This window comes from Phocoena sinus, chromosome 12 (genome assembly GCF_008692025.1).
Source record: "Phocoena sinus isolate mPhoSin1 chromosome 12, mPhoSin1.pri, whole genome shotgun sequence".
Classification (NCBI taxonomy): domain Eukaryota; kingdom Metazoa; phylum Chordata; class Mammalia; order Artiodactyla; family Phocoenidae; genus Phocoena; species Phocoena sinus.
In genome coordinates this window covers 60,300,720-60,314,324 of record NC_045774.1, presented here as the reverse complement: position 1 = coordinate 60,314,324, position 13,605 = coordinate 60,300,720, and positions in this window count along the sequence as shown.

Sequence of the window (13,605 nt, the reverse complement as noted above, 5' to 3'; positions counted from 1 at the left end):
CTTCAGTTATAAGAAATATAATCATTGCAATGGGATGCCTCAAACCTGGTCACTTAAATCATTTTTGAAGACAGCAGGTGCTCTTCAGGACATTCAAGATGGGGAAGGTACCTGTTGTTCATTGCATCTCAGTGTCACCCACAAAGACTCAGTGCAGGTCAGTGTGTTCAGGAGTCAGGAAGAGGGATATGAAAATGTGCAATTTAACAACGTGCTAAAATATAAGTATAGAGAAAAATATTTTGAAAGGCTAAGCTGTTTAGATTCCAAATATTTAGATTTCCTCTCAGTGTTAATCCTGAGAAAGTAATTGAATGGGATATGAAGATAGAAGTATATACATTAAAATATAATTTTCTGAAAAAAAAGACCCACTTTATTTTGAGCTAAACAAAACAAGGGTATTTTCAGATTCAATGCATTATAATGTTAATTTATATCAGATCTTGGAGGAAGTAACCTATTTTATTCTTATTATTTGTTGTCTCAAGATATAGGATTCCTACACTTCTGAATTCCAATTATATGCAGTAGAATTTTGAAGATACAGAGCAGAGGTCAAAATTTTGGACATTGGGATACATACAGCCCACTGACTTTCTATTGGATATAAATAGCTTTTAAAAAACTAGAATTTTTATTAAAATATCGATTCTAAAATTCCATTGAAAATCTAGGAGATTTTGATGTTTGTTTTGTCTTAAAATTTTTGTTAATGTAAAGGTTGTACATGCACTTGGTATAAAATAAATTCAAAGGGTACAGAGGGTCATAAGAGATTTTCTTGATCCCTGTCCCAGTTTCACATTTCTTAAGTGTTCATCCATGAATGCTTATATGAACATACAACGTGAAAGAGAAAATGAAATTATGATAAACATATTTTTTCTATGCCTAAGTACTTTTATTTAATTTTAGTGATTAACTTCCATTTATTAATTTTTATTTACTGCTTTATGCTTTCTTTTATTCCACTTTTATTGTCATTGCTTTAGTATTTTTAAGTTCTTACCTTTGATGAAACTTCCTTTTCTCTTCTCCTACTTAAATTTGTTATTACATAAGTTTCAAATGCTGTCGCTTTGATGCTTGACAGGCCTTGTGGTCATCGCAGTGACATAGGGTGGAGGGCTTCACAGTGCAAGCAGCAGGGCAGGCTGAGAAGATGCCATGCGGCCCTTTGAACACCATGCTCCGTGCTACAATCTTTCAGTCCCTTAAATAGCCATCCAAAAAGTTTCTAAAACCTCACAGCTAAAAACTATTCCCAGAGAAATAATGATCCTCTTCTTATCAAAGACTGGACATGTTTAGCTACATTAATGTTATTTGAACCCTTCTAACTACTGAAAGGGTCAAGTTGGAGGATAGAATCTAGAATTATCCTGATATATTTTCTAGTTCTTTTCCCTGGTGTATTGAGTTCGAGGGATCTGGGGGCTGATCAAAAGAAACAGATATGACCATGAGGTGGCAGTAGCACACAATGAGTTTTATTTGGGCAGTGCTTTGACAGGCTTGCACTTGGGAAATGTCCCTCACAGCAGGAGACCTTCCAGAGGCAATGGCTGGGGAACTATACCTAGAAGAGGAGGAGGGCAAGGGAAATCAGAGAAGGATCAGAAGGGGATTACCTGTCTAGATGATGTTGCTGAGCAGTATGATGGAGAGTCTCTGGGTCAGAGAACTCTGAAGGGCAGCAGCAGTTTGGGGTCTTTCTTTATAGCCACAGAGTTTATCTGATCTATGGTTAACAGATCTTGGGTGCAGTTTTGTGTGGTATGCAAGCAGGAAGGCTCTAAAAGCTAAACCTGCTTATTTGGGCTACATTTAAAGCAACTGGATGTGTAAAAATTTGAGATTTTTCGGTGGGCTTTGGAGCTACAGTGCCGAGCTGCTGTGAAGAAATAGACAACATAGGGCCAATGTACAGAAGCCATTTTTTAGCTCATTAATGGAACAGCTAGGTCTCACTAATTTTGTTTGTGTGTGTGTGTTTTGTTTCATTATAACATATTCCATATACACATAAGATATGCACACCAATATAATGTATAACAGATACACACCATCTATATTTGTTAAACTCATAATTTTGTCATAATTGCTCAAGGTTTTTTAAAGAAGTAAATCACTAGAGTTTAATTCCTCGTGTGCCCCTCCCTTAAAACTAGTCCCCTCCTTGCCCTCTTCAGAGGAGTCTCCTAAATATGTTTAGATTCAAATACTATATATATGTGTGTGTGTATTTTATATATATATATATATATATAATATATGTGTGTGTGTGTGTAATTTAAAATGATTTTAAAACTTGTTTTGGGATGATTTAAAAACTTTATATAAATGATGACATAGCATATGTATTCTTCTGTCCTCTCCTTACAATTCTTGAAATTTATCCAAATGGATCCAGTTGATATCTATAGATCAAGTTTCTTTTCACTGCTAAATAGTATTTCATTATGTGAATATAACATGATTTTTGAACAATTTCATATTGATAGACATTTAAGTTGTTTCCAGCTTATTATTTTTGCAAACGATGTTGTAGAGAGCATTCCTAGACATCTTATGTAAATGCTGCTACTTGGCTATTCCATTTCAATACTCTGGAAATAAATTGGCAAATAATTCCCAAACACCTCATGTGCACAGTGTTGGGACGATAATGAAATTAGATATACTTTCTATTTTAATAAATTTATAATCTTGGTTTAATCTTGTATATATTCCTAAATAAGAATGACTCTAGTATTTGATAGTTTAATTTTACCTTTAATTTTACTAAATTTAAATTTAATTTCTAAGACAGTGGTATTGTCAATGTCATTGCTTAATTATTTCCCCCAATATTTGGTTTTGGTAATCTTCCAAATTGCACAGGCAAATGTGAATGACTGAGTTATAGTTTTGTCTTAAGGAGAACGTTGTGTTAAAGAGCCTTTCTGAATTTCTAATACTGTCACTTGTTCGGTTAATGATTTATTAAATACTTCACAGCAATTAGATAAATGAGATTTTTAAAAAATGTTTTCCACTACAGCTCAAGTAATTTAAATCACTCCCTTAAGAGGCTGTATTTTGGGAAAAGTCATAGTGGCAGGCACATGACGTAGTAAGGATAATGATCAGTGTAAGCTGATAACTTATAATGGGAAATATATACAGTTTTTGAACTGCATTCTAAATCACTTGTTTTTCCAGCATTTATTATATGCAACAAACACGTAGAAAGTGGTTAGCTAAAGCAGGTAGTTTGAAAATATTTTAGCATTTTTATCCAAACAAATGTCAGACTTTTTTTTGAAAATGAAAAATGCTAAGTATAATAAAAGTATATATTTATACTCTTGGCAGCCAAATGTGCTTTTTAATGGAATTTAAATAAATGGAATTTTTATGACAAAAAAAGCAACAGTAAAAGCAGTGATTATGTTTTTCATAGTTCATTGCCTTCTTGCCCTGCAGACCTTGTGTGGAAGAAAATGAGATCCCGAGTGAAGTCTACAATGTCATTGACTCTGAAGAAGGACTCAGAGACCCATTGGTGTTTAATGACCCTTACTGGCCTATGCAGTGGGAACTGGTATGATCTTCAGAAATAGATGGTTCTTTGGCAATGTTAAGAAATATTATTTTCGTCATGTTTTAATGCAGTAGACAGACACTTTTATGCACTGCCTGCTTTTATCTATTGGTTTTTGCAGAGAGAGACTTAGCAAACTTTGATGAAATATTACTGCCAGGCTTATTAATGAGTACTAATCCTTTTTAATTTGATTACATCCTTAGGGTTTGATTTAGCCTCTAAAAGATACCAGTAAAAACCTAAGACATTTAAATTTGGTGTATGTAACAGGCTCATTACATAGAAATGTTGTTGCCATTCAGGCTTGAAGTTCTTATTTTTGCATAACCAGAATATATTCTATATACTTCAATATTGAGAGAACTTGTCTTTGTCTTTATGGAGTAGGTGGAAGTTAGAACATTGCACAACAAACTTTTTTTCATAACACTTATAGTGTTGGACTTTTAGGACTACATTGCCCTGTCATTTATACAAGACTGTGGCAATGGAAAGGTCTGAGAAAAACACACATATTTTCTGACCATTAACAAGTAAAAAAAAAAAAAAAGTTGAAGTAGATACCACTAAATATTTTTAAGGGAAGTATTTGTAATGTGAAAACTGTTGTGGTAGCTCCTTTTTATGTTGATCATTGGCAATTACCAAGCCTACTCTCTGAAAAGAGTAGAAAACCCATATTGGAAAATGCCCAGGTCACTTTTCTGTAGCTTCAATTCACCTTTAAAACGTGAAACATAATTTAGAAAGTTCTAAGAGATGTATATGACTACATTTGACATTTCAAACACACATGCACAGAAACTCAAGTTAAAAAAAAATAAGAATTTCTTCAATTACATGGAGTTGAAATGACTGATAACAAGTGAGTGGACTAGAGCTAATTAGGATAATGATAGTCAAAGATAAAAGGAGTGAAATTAAGAAAAAGGAGTGAGGGAAGTAGCTAGATAAGGAAGGTGTGAAATTTTTTTCAACTTTCTCTTGTTTGTTGGTTTTTTGACCTGAAGAATCAGTAAAAAGTAAGATGAATACTTGAAGATTACATTTCTGATACTTTGTAATTAGTCACCAACAAGAAATACTTTTTTTGTGTAGGGTTATTAAATGCCCAGCTCCCCTATATTGAGGTCAAGGATTTTAGGAGTCACAAGAGGAAAGAAGATGGAAGGTAAATGATATAGGAAAAAACAAGAAGAATTGAGTAACAGTCAATAAAGTGACAGATTAGAAATGGAGAATAGTCTTAGAGACTATTAAACAATAAGCCCTCTTAAAATCAGACGAGATTGTGAAAGGAAAGGGCAGAAAGCAGAGGTAGGATAACTCTATATCATTTTCTAGGGCACAAGTTGATAGACTTTTCTGCAAATGACCAGATAGTAAATATTTCTGGCTTTGTGGACCACATAAATCTCTGTGGCATATTTTTGTTGTTGTTGTTCCAGTCCTTTAAAAATGTAAAAACCTTTCTCAGCTTAGAATCATACAAAAACAGGCTGTAGGTTGGATTTCACTTGCAGACTGACAGTTGTAGAAAGTAAAGGGAAAAGAGAGTCAAATAGGAAGTAGCCATTCAGATTTAGCTCTCTCTCTCTCTCTGTTTTTTTTTTTATTGAAGTATAGGTGATTTACAATGTTGTGTTAATTTCTGCTGTATAGCAAAGTGATTGTTATACATATATATACATTCTTTTTTATATTCTTTTACATTTATGGTTTATCACAGGATACTGAATATAGTTCCCTGTGCTATACAGTAGGACCTTGATGTTTATCTATTCTATATATAACAGTTTGCAGATTTAGCTATCTATTAAGCATCCAGGTGCTGTGATATTTACACACTACACTAGCATAACTCAGCAATGAAAAGTCAAGCCAGGTTATACTAATGTCAGTAGCCTTCTAGATTATTACTACATTCTGGTAGCACCATTCTAGAGGCATGTCTGCCAGTATGGAAGAGATTCTTCATAATGCCACAATGAGCCATAATACAAAATTGCAAAGAAAGAATTGCAGTTTCCAGTTGGGGTTCTGATGTTATTCATAGCAGCTGACCTAAGCTGTGTTACAAAGCCCATCCACTGATGAGAATACCAAACTAATTTCATTGAAAGTTTGAATGGCACAGGTGTGAGTTCTCCACAACCAAGCATCCTGAAAGTCTATTCTTTATTTTTGTGTCCATCTACTCCTCAGACAACAACCTATGGCAATCTGGTTTTGTGATGCCCTCCCACTTGCCCTGGTGATCTTCCCCACCTTCACGCACTCCACTTAATTTCCCAATGTACTTAAGACTTTCCAGTCCTTATCTTACTTGAGTCATCAATTAGAAGCTGATAACTATCCAGATAAATTCAAATGGCCATGATTCCTCTCCCAAATTCTCTTTGCTGTGCCTCCTCGACATTCGTTCCTGAGTAATTCTTTCTCATATTCTAAAATTCACTCCAGGCACTATATTCTAAGAGAATATCCTTTTTCCACCTACCGGAGTGAATTGGGCCACTTTTACTCTGTACTTCTGTGCTCACACTACCATTGGAATGAGTGAAAAAAGTGAATAAATGAATAGTTAATGCTTGACAATTTGTGTGTCCTCTCAGCTAGTACGATAATATGCTTAAGGACAGGGGACTATGCTTTATTCATCTCTACATTGCAACTCATGGCAGGAAACGTGACATTTTTAATACCAAATAAGCATGTGTTTAATTAGCAAATTTTGGAATGCATGTATGAGCATAGTTTTTCATTTTTCTTCCTTTTGTTTTGTATTCTAAAGTAAGAAAAATCTATTTAACTCTTACCTGCTTGAGCTTGTGTTCTAGTAAAACTGGTTTTTCAGTTGAAAAATCTGCTTCCATCTCTGCCAGTAATTTTAAGGACAAAAAAAAAAAAAAAGATTCGTAATAGGAAACCCCCAGTAGAATGGCTTGAGCAGAATGAGGTTTATCTCATTTAAGAAAAAGAGTTGGTCGAGGGCCAGAATGAATCTCACAGCGCCAAGACCCGAAGCTCCTTCCGTCTGCCACCTCACTTGTGTCCCTCTTACACATGGCTCACGCCTTTTCTGCACTCCACGTAGTAGTGAGAAAAAAAGAAGGTATATGGCACCCCTAATCCCTTGTGGACACAGCCAGGAAGTTGTATTTGTGTGCTCATCTCAAACTTGAGGGTTTCTTCCTAGGAGAGGGAAGAATATATGTGAGGAAACAATATGTTAACAGTCTCTTCCAAGTACTACTTAAAAAGCAAAACATTTTAAACAAAAATGTAAGTAAACTCTCTGGACTTTCTAATTAGCACTTGATATGTAGCATGAACAATAGAGAAATATGAGTATAGGAGATAGGAAATTAAAAAGCTATAAAATAATTTTTGAAATTGCAGTGAATTTTTTAAACAATTGTTCCATAATGTTGAAACTCACCTGGTTCGCCATTATTTGCCAAAATTTATCATGGCAAGTAATAGAGAATCAAATGTCCGAAGTCTGAACAGAGTATTGTTTATATGGGCTAAATTCATCATTTAAATAAAATGTCAGGGACAAGCTCTTCCAAATATATAATACTAACTTTTTCTTTCTACCCCTACACTGTTATTCTCAGTGGAAAGAATCATTTTATTATCATAAACCCATCTAAGAACAGCCATGATATTCTTCTGCTAAATATTTGTACAATTCTGCTAATGTGAGGCAATATTTATAATTTTTTTGTCCTAGGATATTTTTCAGAACATATTTCTTGAGAAATTCTTATTAGCTTTTAAATATCATTGTAGTTCTTAAGATTTGCATATAAAGTTAATGCTGCTTCTGCCTAAAATTGTGCTGAAAAGTATAATTTGAAGAAAATTGTGACTTACATTTTCTGAAGTACTATGTTCTAATGATAAAGTTCTTTAAAATATTGTGCTAGATTTTTGCAATCATGGTCAAGTGTTCCATCATGTTATCTGAAGTAAGTAGCCTAGAGGAAGTGAAAGTCAAAAAGATGACTATTTTTATTAGTTTATATAGACAAAAACTAAACCCATTTTAACTGATGCTCAAAGCTCAATAGACATTGATAAGAAAAATTACAGCAATATAATTTTCAAGAAGGTAAGGTTATTTGATTTTTCTCTGCTTTAATTTTTGATTCAGAAATTAATTTTGCAAAAAAGAAGTGTTGCATCTGCACATGCATTATTTTACCTATAAGACGGTGAGACAGATTATGTGAAAGTGAGTTGACAACATGAAATTTCATCATTGCAAAGGGCATTAGGATACTCTTATAGTGTTGGGGATCAGTGTCTGTGAGCTAGGGCTTCTTTCCTTCCTCAGCCTCCATGCCTGTGTGGACTGCCACAGCACAGGCCAGAGGGCCAGGTTGAGGACAATGTCAAGAGAGGTTAAACATATGTGTTTAAAAGAGAGGTTAAACCTATGAGTTTAAAAGTTGCTGTGACTAGGAAGAATTTATACTGGGTATATTAGGGTGTAAGTTTAGACAAATGTGGATTCAGATCCTATGTCTCATCTGTGACTGTCATGAATATTTTAATGTTCTGAAAATCTGTTTTCTTATCTGTAAGGTGGACTTAAACTTTGCAGGATTGTTCTTAGAATCAAATGAGATTATGGACACAAAGGATGTGTCACAGTGCTTGACATGTGGTAGGCATTCAATGAGCAACTTGGCAGCTAGCCAGATTCCTTTCCTGTTATGGGTTAAACGTCCATTACATAGGAAGTAAACTATGCAGAATGCTCATTTCTCAACAACACTGGATGATTAAAGCAGTACTAGTGCAGGTTGTTAATAATTCTTGTGTTATAATATAATGGGAATAATGTGTTAGTGATCTCCAAAGAAGGGCTTACCCCACAAAACATACATAAGCATAAAGTAATGGGATACAGGAAAAAATTTAAGGACTTCCATTTATATTTATTTTTTATCTTTAATTTTTTTAACATTTTTCTGATTGTATTATAATCCATATAATGTGTTAGTATATTAATACATGTTTTCATTTCCAAATAATTAAATATATAATATGTGTGTATGCACAACACATTTTTTTATGAGAAGACATGATCAAAATGTTTGAAAGAGACTGATATACTCAACAAATACTCATAAAGTGGATGTCACAATGTTTTTACTGAGTTTCTGGTAAATGAATAGGACTAGGCATTAATTCTTTGAAGATGAATCAGATATGGATTTTTACATTAAAAATCTTAAAGTCGAACAGAGGTATTAGCACACACTAATAAATAACTATATTATTAGATGGAAATAGATTCTATTAAGAAGGCAAAATTAAGAGTAGTTATTTCGAGCCTTCAAGATGGTAGAGGAGTACAACATGGAGATCATCTTCCTCTCCACAAATACATCAAAACTACATCTACAAGTGGAACAACTCCTACAGAACACCTACTGAACGCTGGCAGAAGACCTCTGACTTCCCAAAAGGCAAGAAACTCCTCACGTACTTAGGTAGGCAAAGGAAAAACAAGGACAAAAGAATAGTGGCGGCACCTGCATCTCGGGGAGGGAGCTGTGAAGGAGGAAAAGTTTCCACATACTAGGAAGCCCCTTCACTGGTGGACATGGCGGGTGGCTGAAGGGAGAAGTTTCGGAGCCATGGAGGAGAGCACAGCAACAGGGGTGCGGAGGGCAAAGTGGAGAGATTCCCGCACAGAGGACCGGTGCTGACCAGCACTCACCAGCCTGAGAGGCTTGTCTGCGCACCCACTGGGGCGGGTGGGGGCTGGGAGCTGAGGCTTGGGCTTTAGGTTCAGACCCCAGCGAGAAGACTGGGGTTGGCTGTGTGAACACAGCCTGAAGGGGGATAGTGCGTCACAGCTAGCCAGGAGGGAGTCCGGGAAAAACTCAGGACCTGCCTAAGCGGCAAGAGACCATTGTTTTGGGGTGTGCGAGGAGAGGGGACTCAGAGTACGGCCTAAACAAGCTCCAGAGACGGGCATGAGCCGTAGCTACCAGCGCAGACAGCAGAAATGGGCATGAGACGCTAAGGCTGCTGCTGCAGCCACCAAGAAGCCTGTGTGTAAGCACAGGTCACTCTCCACACCTCCCCTCCCAGGAGCCTATGCAGCCTGCCACTGCCAGGGTTCCATGATCCAGAGACAGCTTCCCAGGGAGAACACATGGCATGCCTCAGGCCTTTGCAACGTCACACCGGACTCTGCCGCTGCAGGCGTGCCCCGCATTCCATACCCCTCCCTCCCCCAAGCCTGAGTGAGCCAGAGCCCCCTAATCAGCTGCTACTTTAACCCAGTCCTCTCTAAGCAAAGAACAGATGACCTCAAGAGACCTACACACAGAGGTGGGGCCAAATCCAAAGCTGAACCCCAGGAGCTGTGTGAACAAAGAAGAGAAAGGGAAATTTCTCCCAGCAGCCTCAGGGGCAGCAGATTAAATCTCCACAATCAACTTGATGTACCCTACATCTGTGGAATACCTGAATAGACAAGGAATCATCCCAAAACTGAGGCAGTGGACTTTGGGAGCAACTGTAGACTTGGGGTTTGCTTTCTGCATCGAATTTGTTTCTGGTTTTATGTTTACCTAAGATTAGTACTTAGAGCTATTATCATTGGTAGATTTATTTATTGATTTGGTTGCTGTCTTCTTTTTTTTATTTCATATTTTTTTTTCCCTTTTTCTCTTTTTGTGAGGGTGTATGTGTATGCTTCCTTGTGTGATTTTGTCTGTATGGCTTTGCTTTTGACATTTGTCCTAGGGTTCTGACTGTCCGTTTTGTTTGGTTTCATTTTTTTAGTATAGTTTTTACTGCTTGTTACCATTGGTAGATTTGCTTTTTGGTTTGGTTGCTCTATTCTTTCTTTCTCTCTTTTTTTTAATTAATTTTTTTCTTTTTAAAACTTGTCTTCTATTTTAAAAACTTTATTTATTTTTTCTTCCTTTCTTCCTTTCTTTCTTCTTTCTTTATTTCTCCTTCTTCCTTCCTTCCTTCCTTTCTCTTTCCTTCCTTCCTTCCTTCCTTCTTTCTTTCTTTCTTTCTTTCTTTCTTTCCTTCCTTCCTTCCTTCCTTCCTTCCTTCCTTCCTTTTTCTCCCTTTTCTTCTGAGCTGTGTGGCTGACAGGGTCTTGGTGGTTGTGGGGTGTCAGGCCTGAGCCTCTGAGGTGAGAAAGCCGACTTCAGGACATTGGTCCACTAGAGACCTCCTGGCTCCACATAATATCAAACGGTGAAAGCTGTTCCAGACATCTCCGTCTCAACGCCAAGACCCAGCTCCACTCAACGACCAGCAAGCTACAGTGCTGGATACCCTATGCCAAATAACTAGCAAGACAGGAACACAACCCCACCCATTAGCAGAAACCCTGCCTCAAATCATAATAAGGTCACAGACACCCCCAATATACACCACTGGATGGGGTCCTGCCTACCAGGAAGACAAGATACAGCCTCATCCACAAGAACACAGGCACCAGTCCCCTCCACCAGGGAGCCTACACAATCCAATGAACCAACCTTACCCCCAGGAGCAGACACCAAAAACAACGGGAACTACAAACCTGCAGCCTGCGAAATGGAGACCCCAAACAAGTAAGTTAAACAAAATGAGAAGACAGAGAAATACATAGCAGATGAAGGAGCAAGGCAAAAACACACCAGACCAAACAAATGAGGAGGAAATAGGCAGTCTAGCTGAAAAAGAATTCTGAGTAATGGTAGTAAAGATGATCCAAAATCTTGGAAATAGAATGGAGAAAATACAAGAAACATTTAACAAGGACCTAGAAGAACTAAAGAGCAAACAAACAATCATGAACCACACAATAAGTGAAATTAAAAATTCTCTAGAAGGAATCAATAGCAGAATAACTGATGCAGAAGAACAGATAAGTGACCTGGAAGATAAAATAGTGGAAATAACAACCACAGAGCAGAATAAAGAAAAAAGAATGAAAAGAATTCAGGACAAACTAGGAGACCTCTGGGAGAACATTAAACACACCAACATTCGAATTATAGGGGTCCCAGAAGAAGAAGAGAAAAAAAAAAACAGGACTGATAAATATTTCAAGATATTATAGTTGAAAACTTCCCTAATATGGGTATGGGTATAGTCAATCAAGTCCAGAAAGCTAAGAGAGTCCCATACAGGATAAATCCAAGGAGAAACATGCCAAAACAAATATTTATCAAACTATCAAAAATTAAATACAAAGAAAAAATACTAAAAGCAGCAAGGGAAAAGCAACAATTAACATACAAAGGAATCCCTATAAGGTAAACAGCTGATCTTTCAGCAGAAACTCTGCAAGCCACAAGGGAGTGGCAGGATATATTTAAAGTGAATAAAGGGAAAAACCTACAACCAAGATTACTCTACCCAGCAAGGATCTCATTCATATTCGATGGAGAAATTAAAACCTCTAGAGACAAGCAAAAGCTAAGGGAATTCAGCACCCCCAACCCAGCTCTACAACAAATGCTAAAGGAACTTCTCTAGGCAGGAAACACAAGGAAAAGACTTACAATAAAAAACCCAAAACAATCAAGAAAATGGCAATAGGAACATACATATCAATAACTACCTTAAATATAAATGGATTAAATGCTCTCACCAAAGACATAGACTGGCTGAATGGATACAAAAAGAAGACCTGTACATATGCTATCTACAAGAGACCCACTTCAACCTAGAGACACATACAGACTGAAAGTGAGGGGATGGAAAAAGATATTCCATGCAAATGGAAATCAAAAGAAAGCTGGAGTAGCACTTCTCATATCAGACAAAACAGACTTTAAAACAAAGACTATTACAAGAGACAAAGAAGGACACTACATAATGATCAAGGGATCAATCCAAGAAGAAGATATAACAATTGTAAATATTTATGCACCCAAGATAGGAGCACCTCAATACATAAGGCAAATGGTAACAGCCACAAAAGGGGAAATTGACAGGAACACAATAACAGTAGGTGACTTTAACACCCCAGTTTCACCAATGGGCACATCATAGAAAATGAAATTAAATAAGGACACAAACTTTAACTGATACATTAAATAAGATGGACTTAATTGATAAATATAGGACATTCCATCCAAAAACAACAGAATACACTTTCTTCCCAAGTGCCCATGGAACATTCTCCGGGATAGATCATATCTTGGGTCACAAATCAAGCCTCAGTAAATTTAAGAAAATTGAAATCATATCAAGTATCTTTTCTGACCACAAAGCTATGAGACTAGATATGAGTTACAGGAAAAAAATCTGTAAAACATTCAAACACATGGAGAATAAACAATACACTACTAATTAACCAAGATATCACTCAAGAAATCAAAGGGGAAATCAAAAAATACCTAGAAATAAATGACAATGAAAACATGGCAGCTCAAAACATATGGGTTACAGGAAAAGCAGTTCTACGAGGGAAGTTTATAGCAATATAATCCTACCTCAAGAAACAAGAAACATCTCAAATAAACAACCTAACCTTCCATGTAAAGCAATTAGAGAAAGAAGAACAAAGAAACCCCAAAGTTAGCAGAAGGAAAGAAGTCATAAAGATAAGATCAAATCAGAAATAAAGGAAAAAGAAATGAAGGAAATGATAGCAAAGGTCAGTAAAACTAAAAGCTGATTCTTTGGGAAGATAAACAAACTTGATAAACCATTAGCCAGACTCATCAAGAAAAAAAGGGAGAAGTCCCAAATCAATAGAATTGGAAATGAAAAAAGAGAAGTAACAACTGACACTGTAGAAATACAAAGGTCCATGAGAGATTACTACAAGCAACTATATGCCAATTAAATGGACAACCTGGAAGAAATGGACAAATTCTTAGAAATGCACAACCTGCCAAACTGAATCAGGAAGAAATAGAAAATATGAACAGACCAATCACAAGCACTGAAATTGAAACTGTGATTAAAAATCTTCCAACAAACAAAAGCCCAAGACCAGATGGCTTCACATGCGAATTCTATCA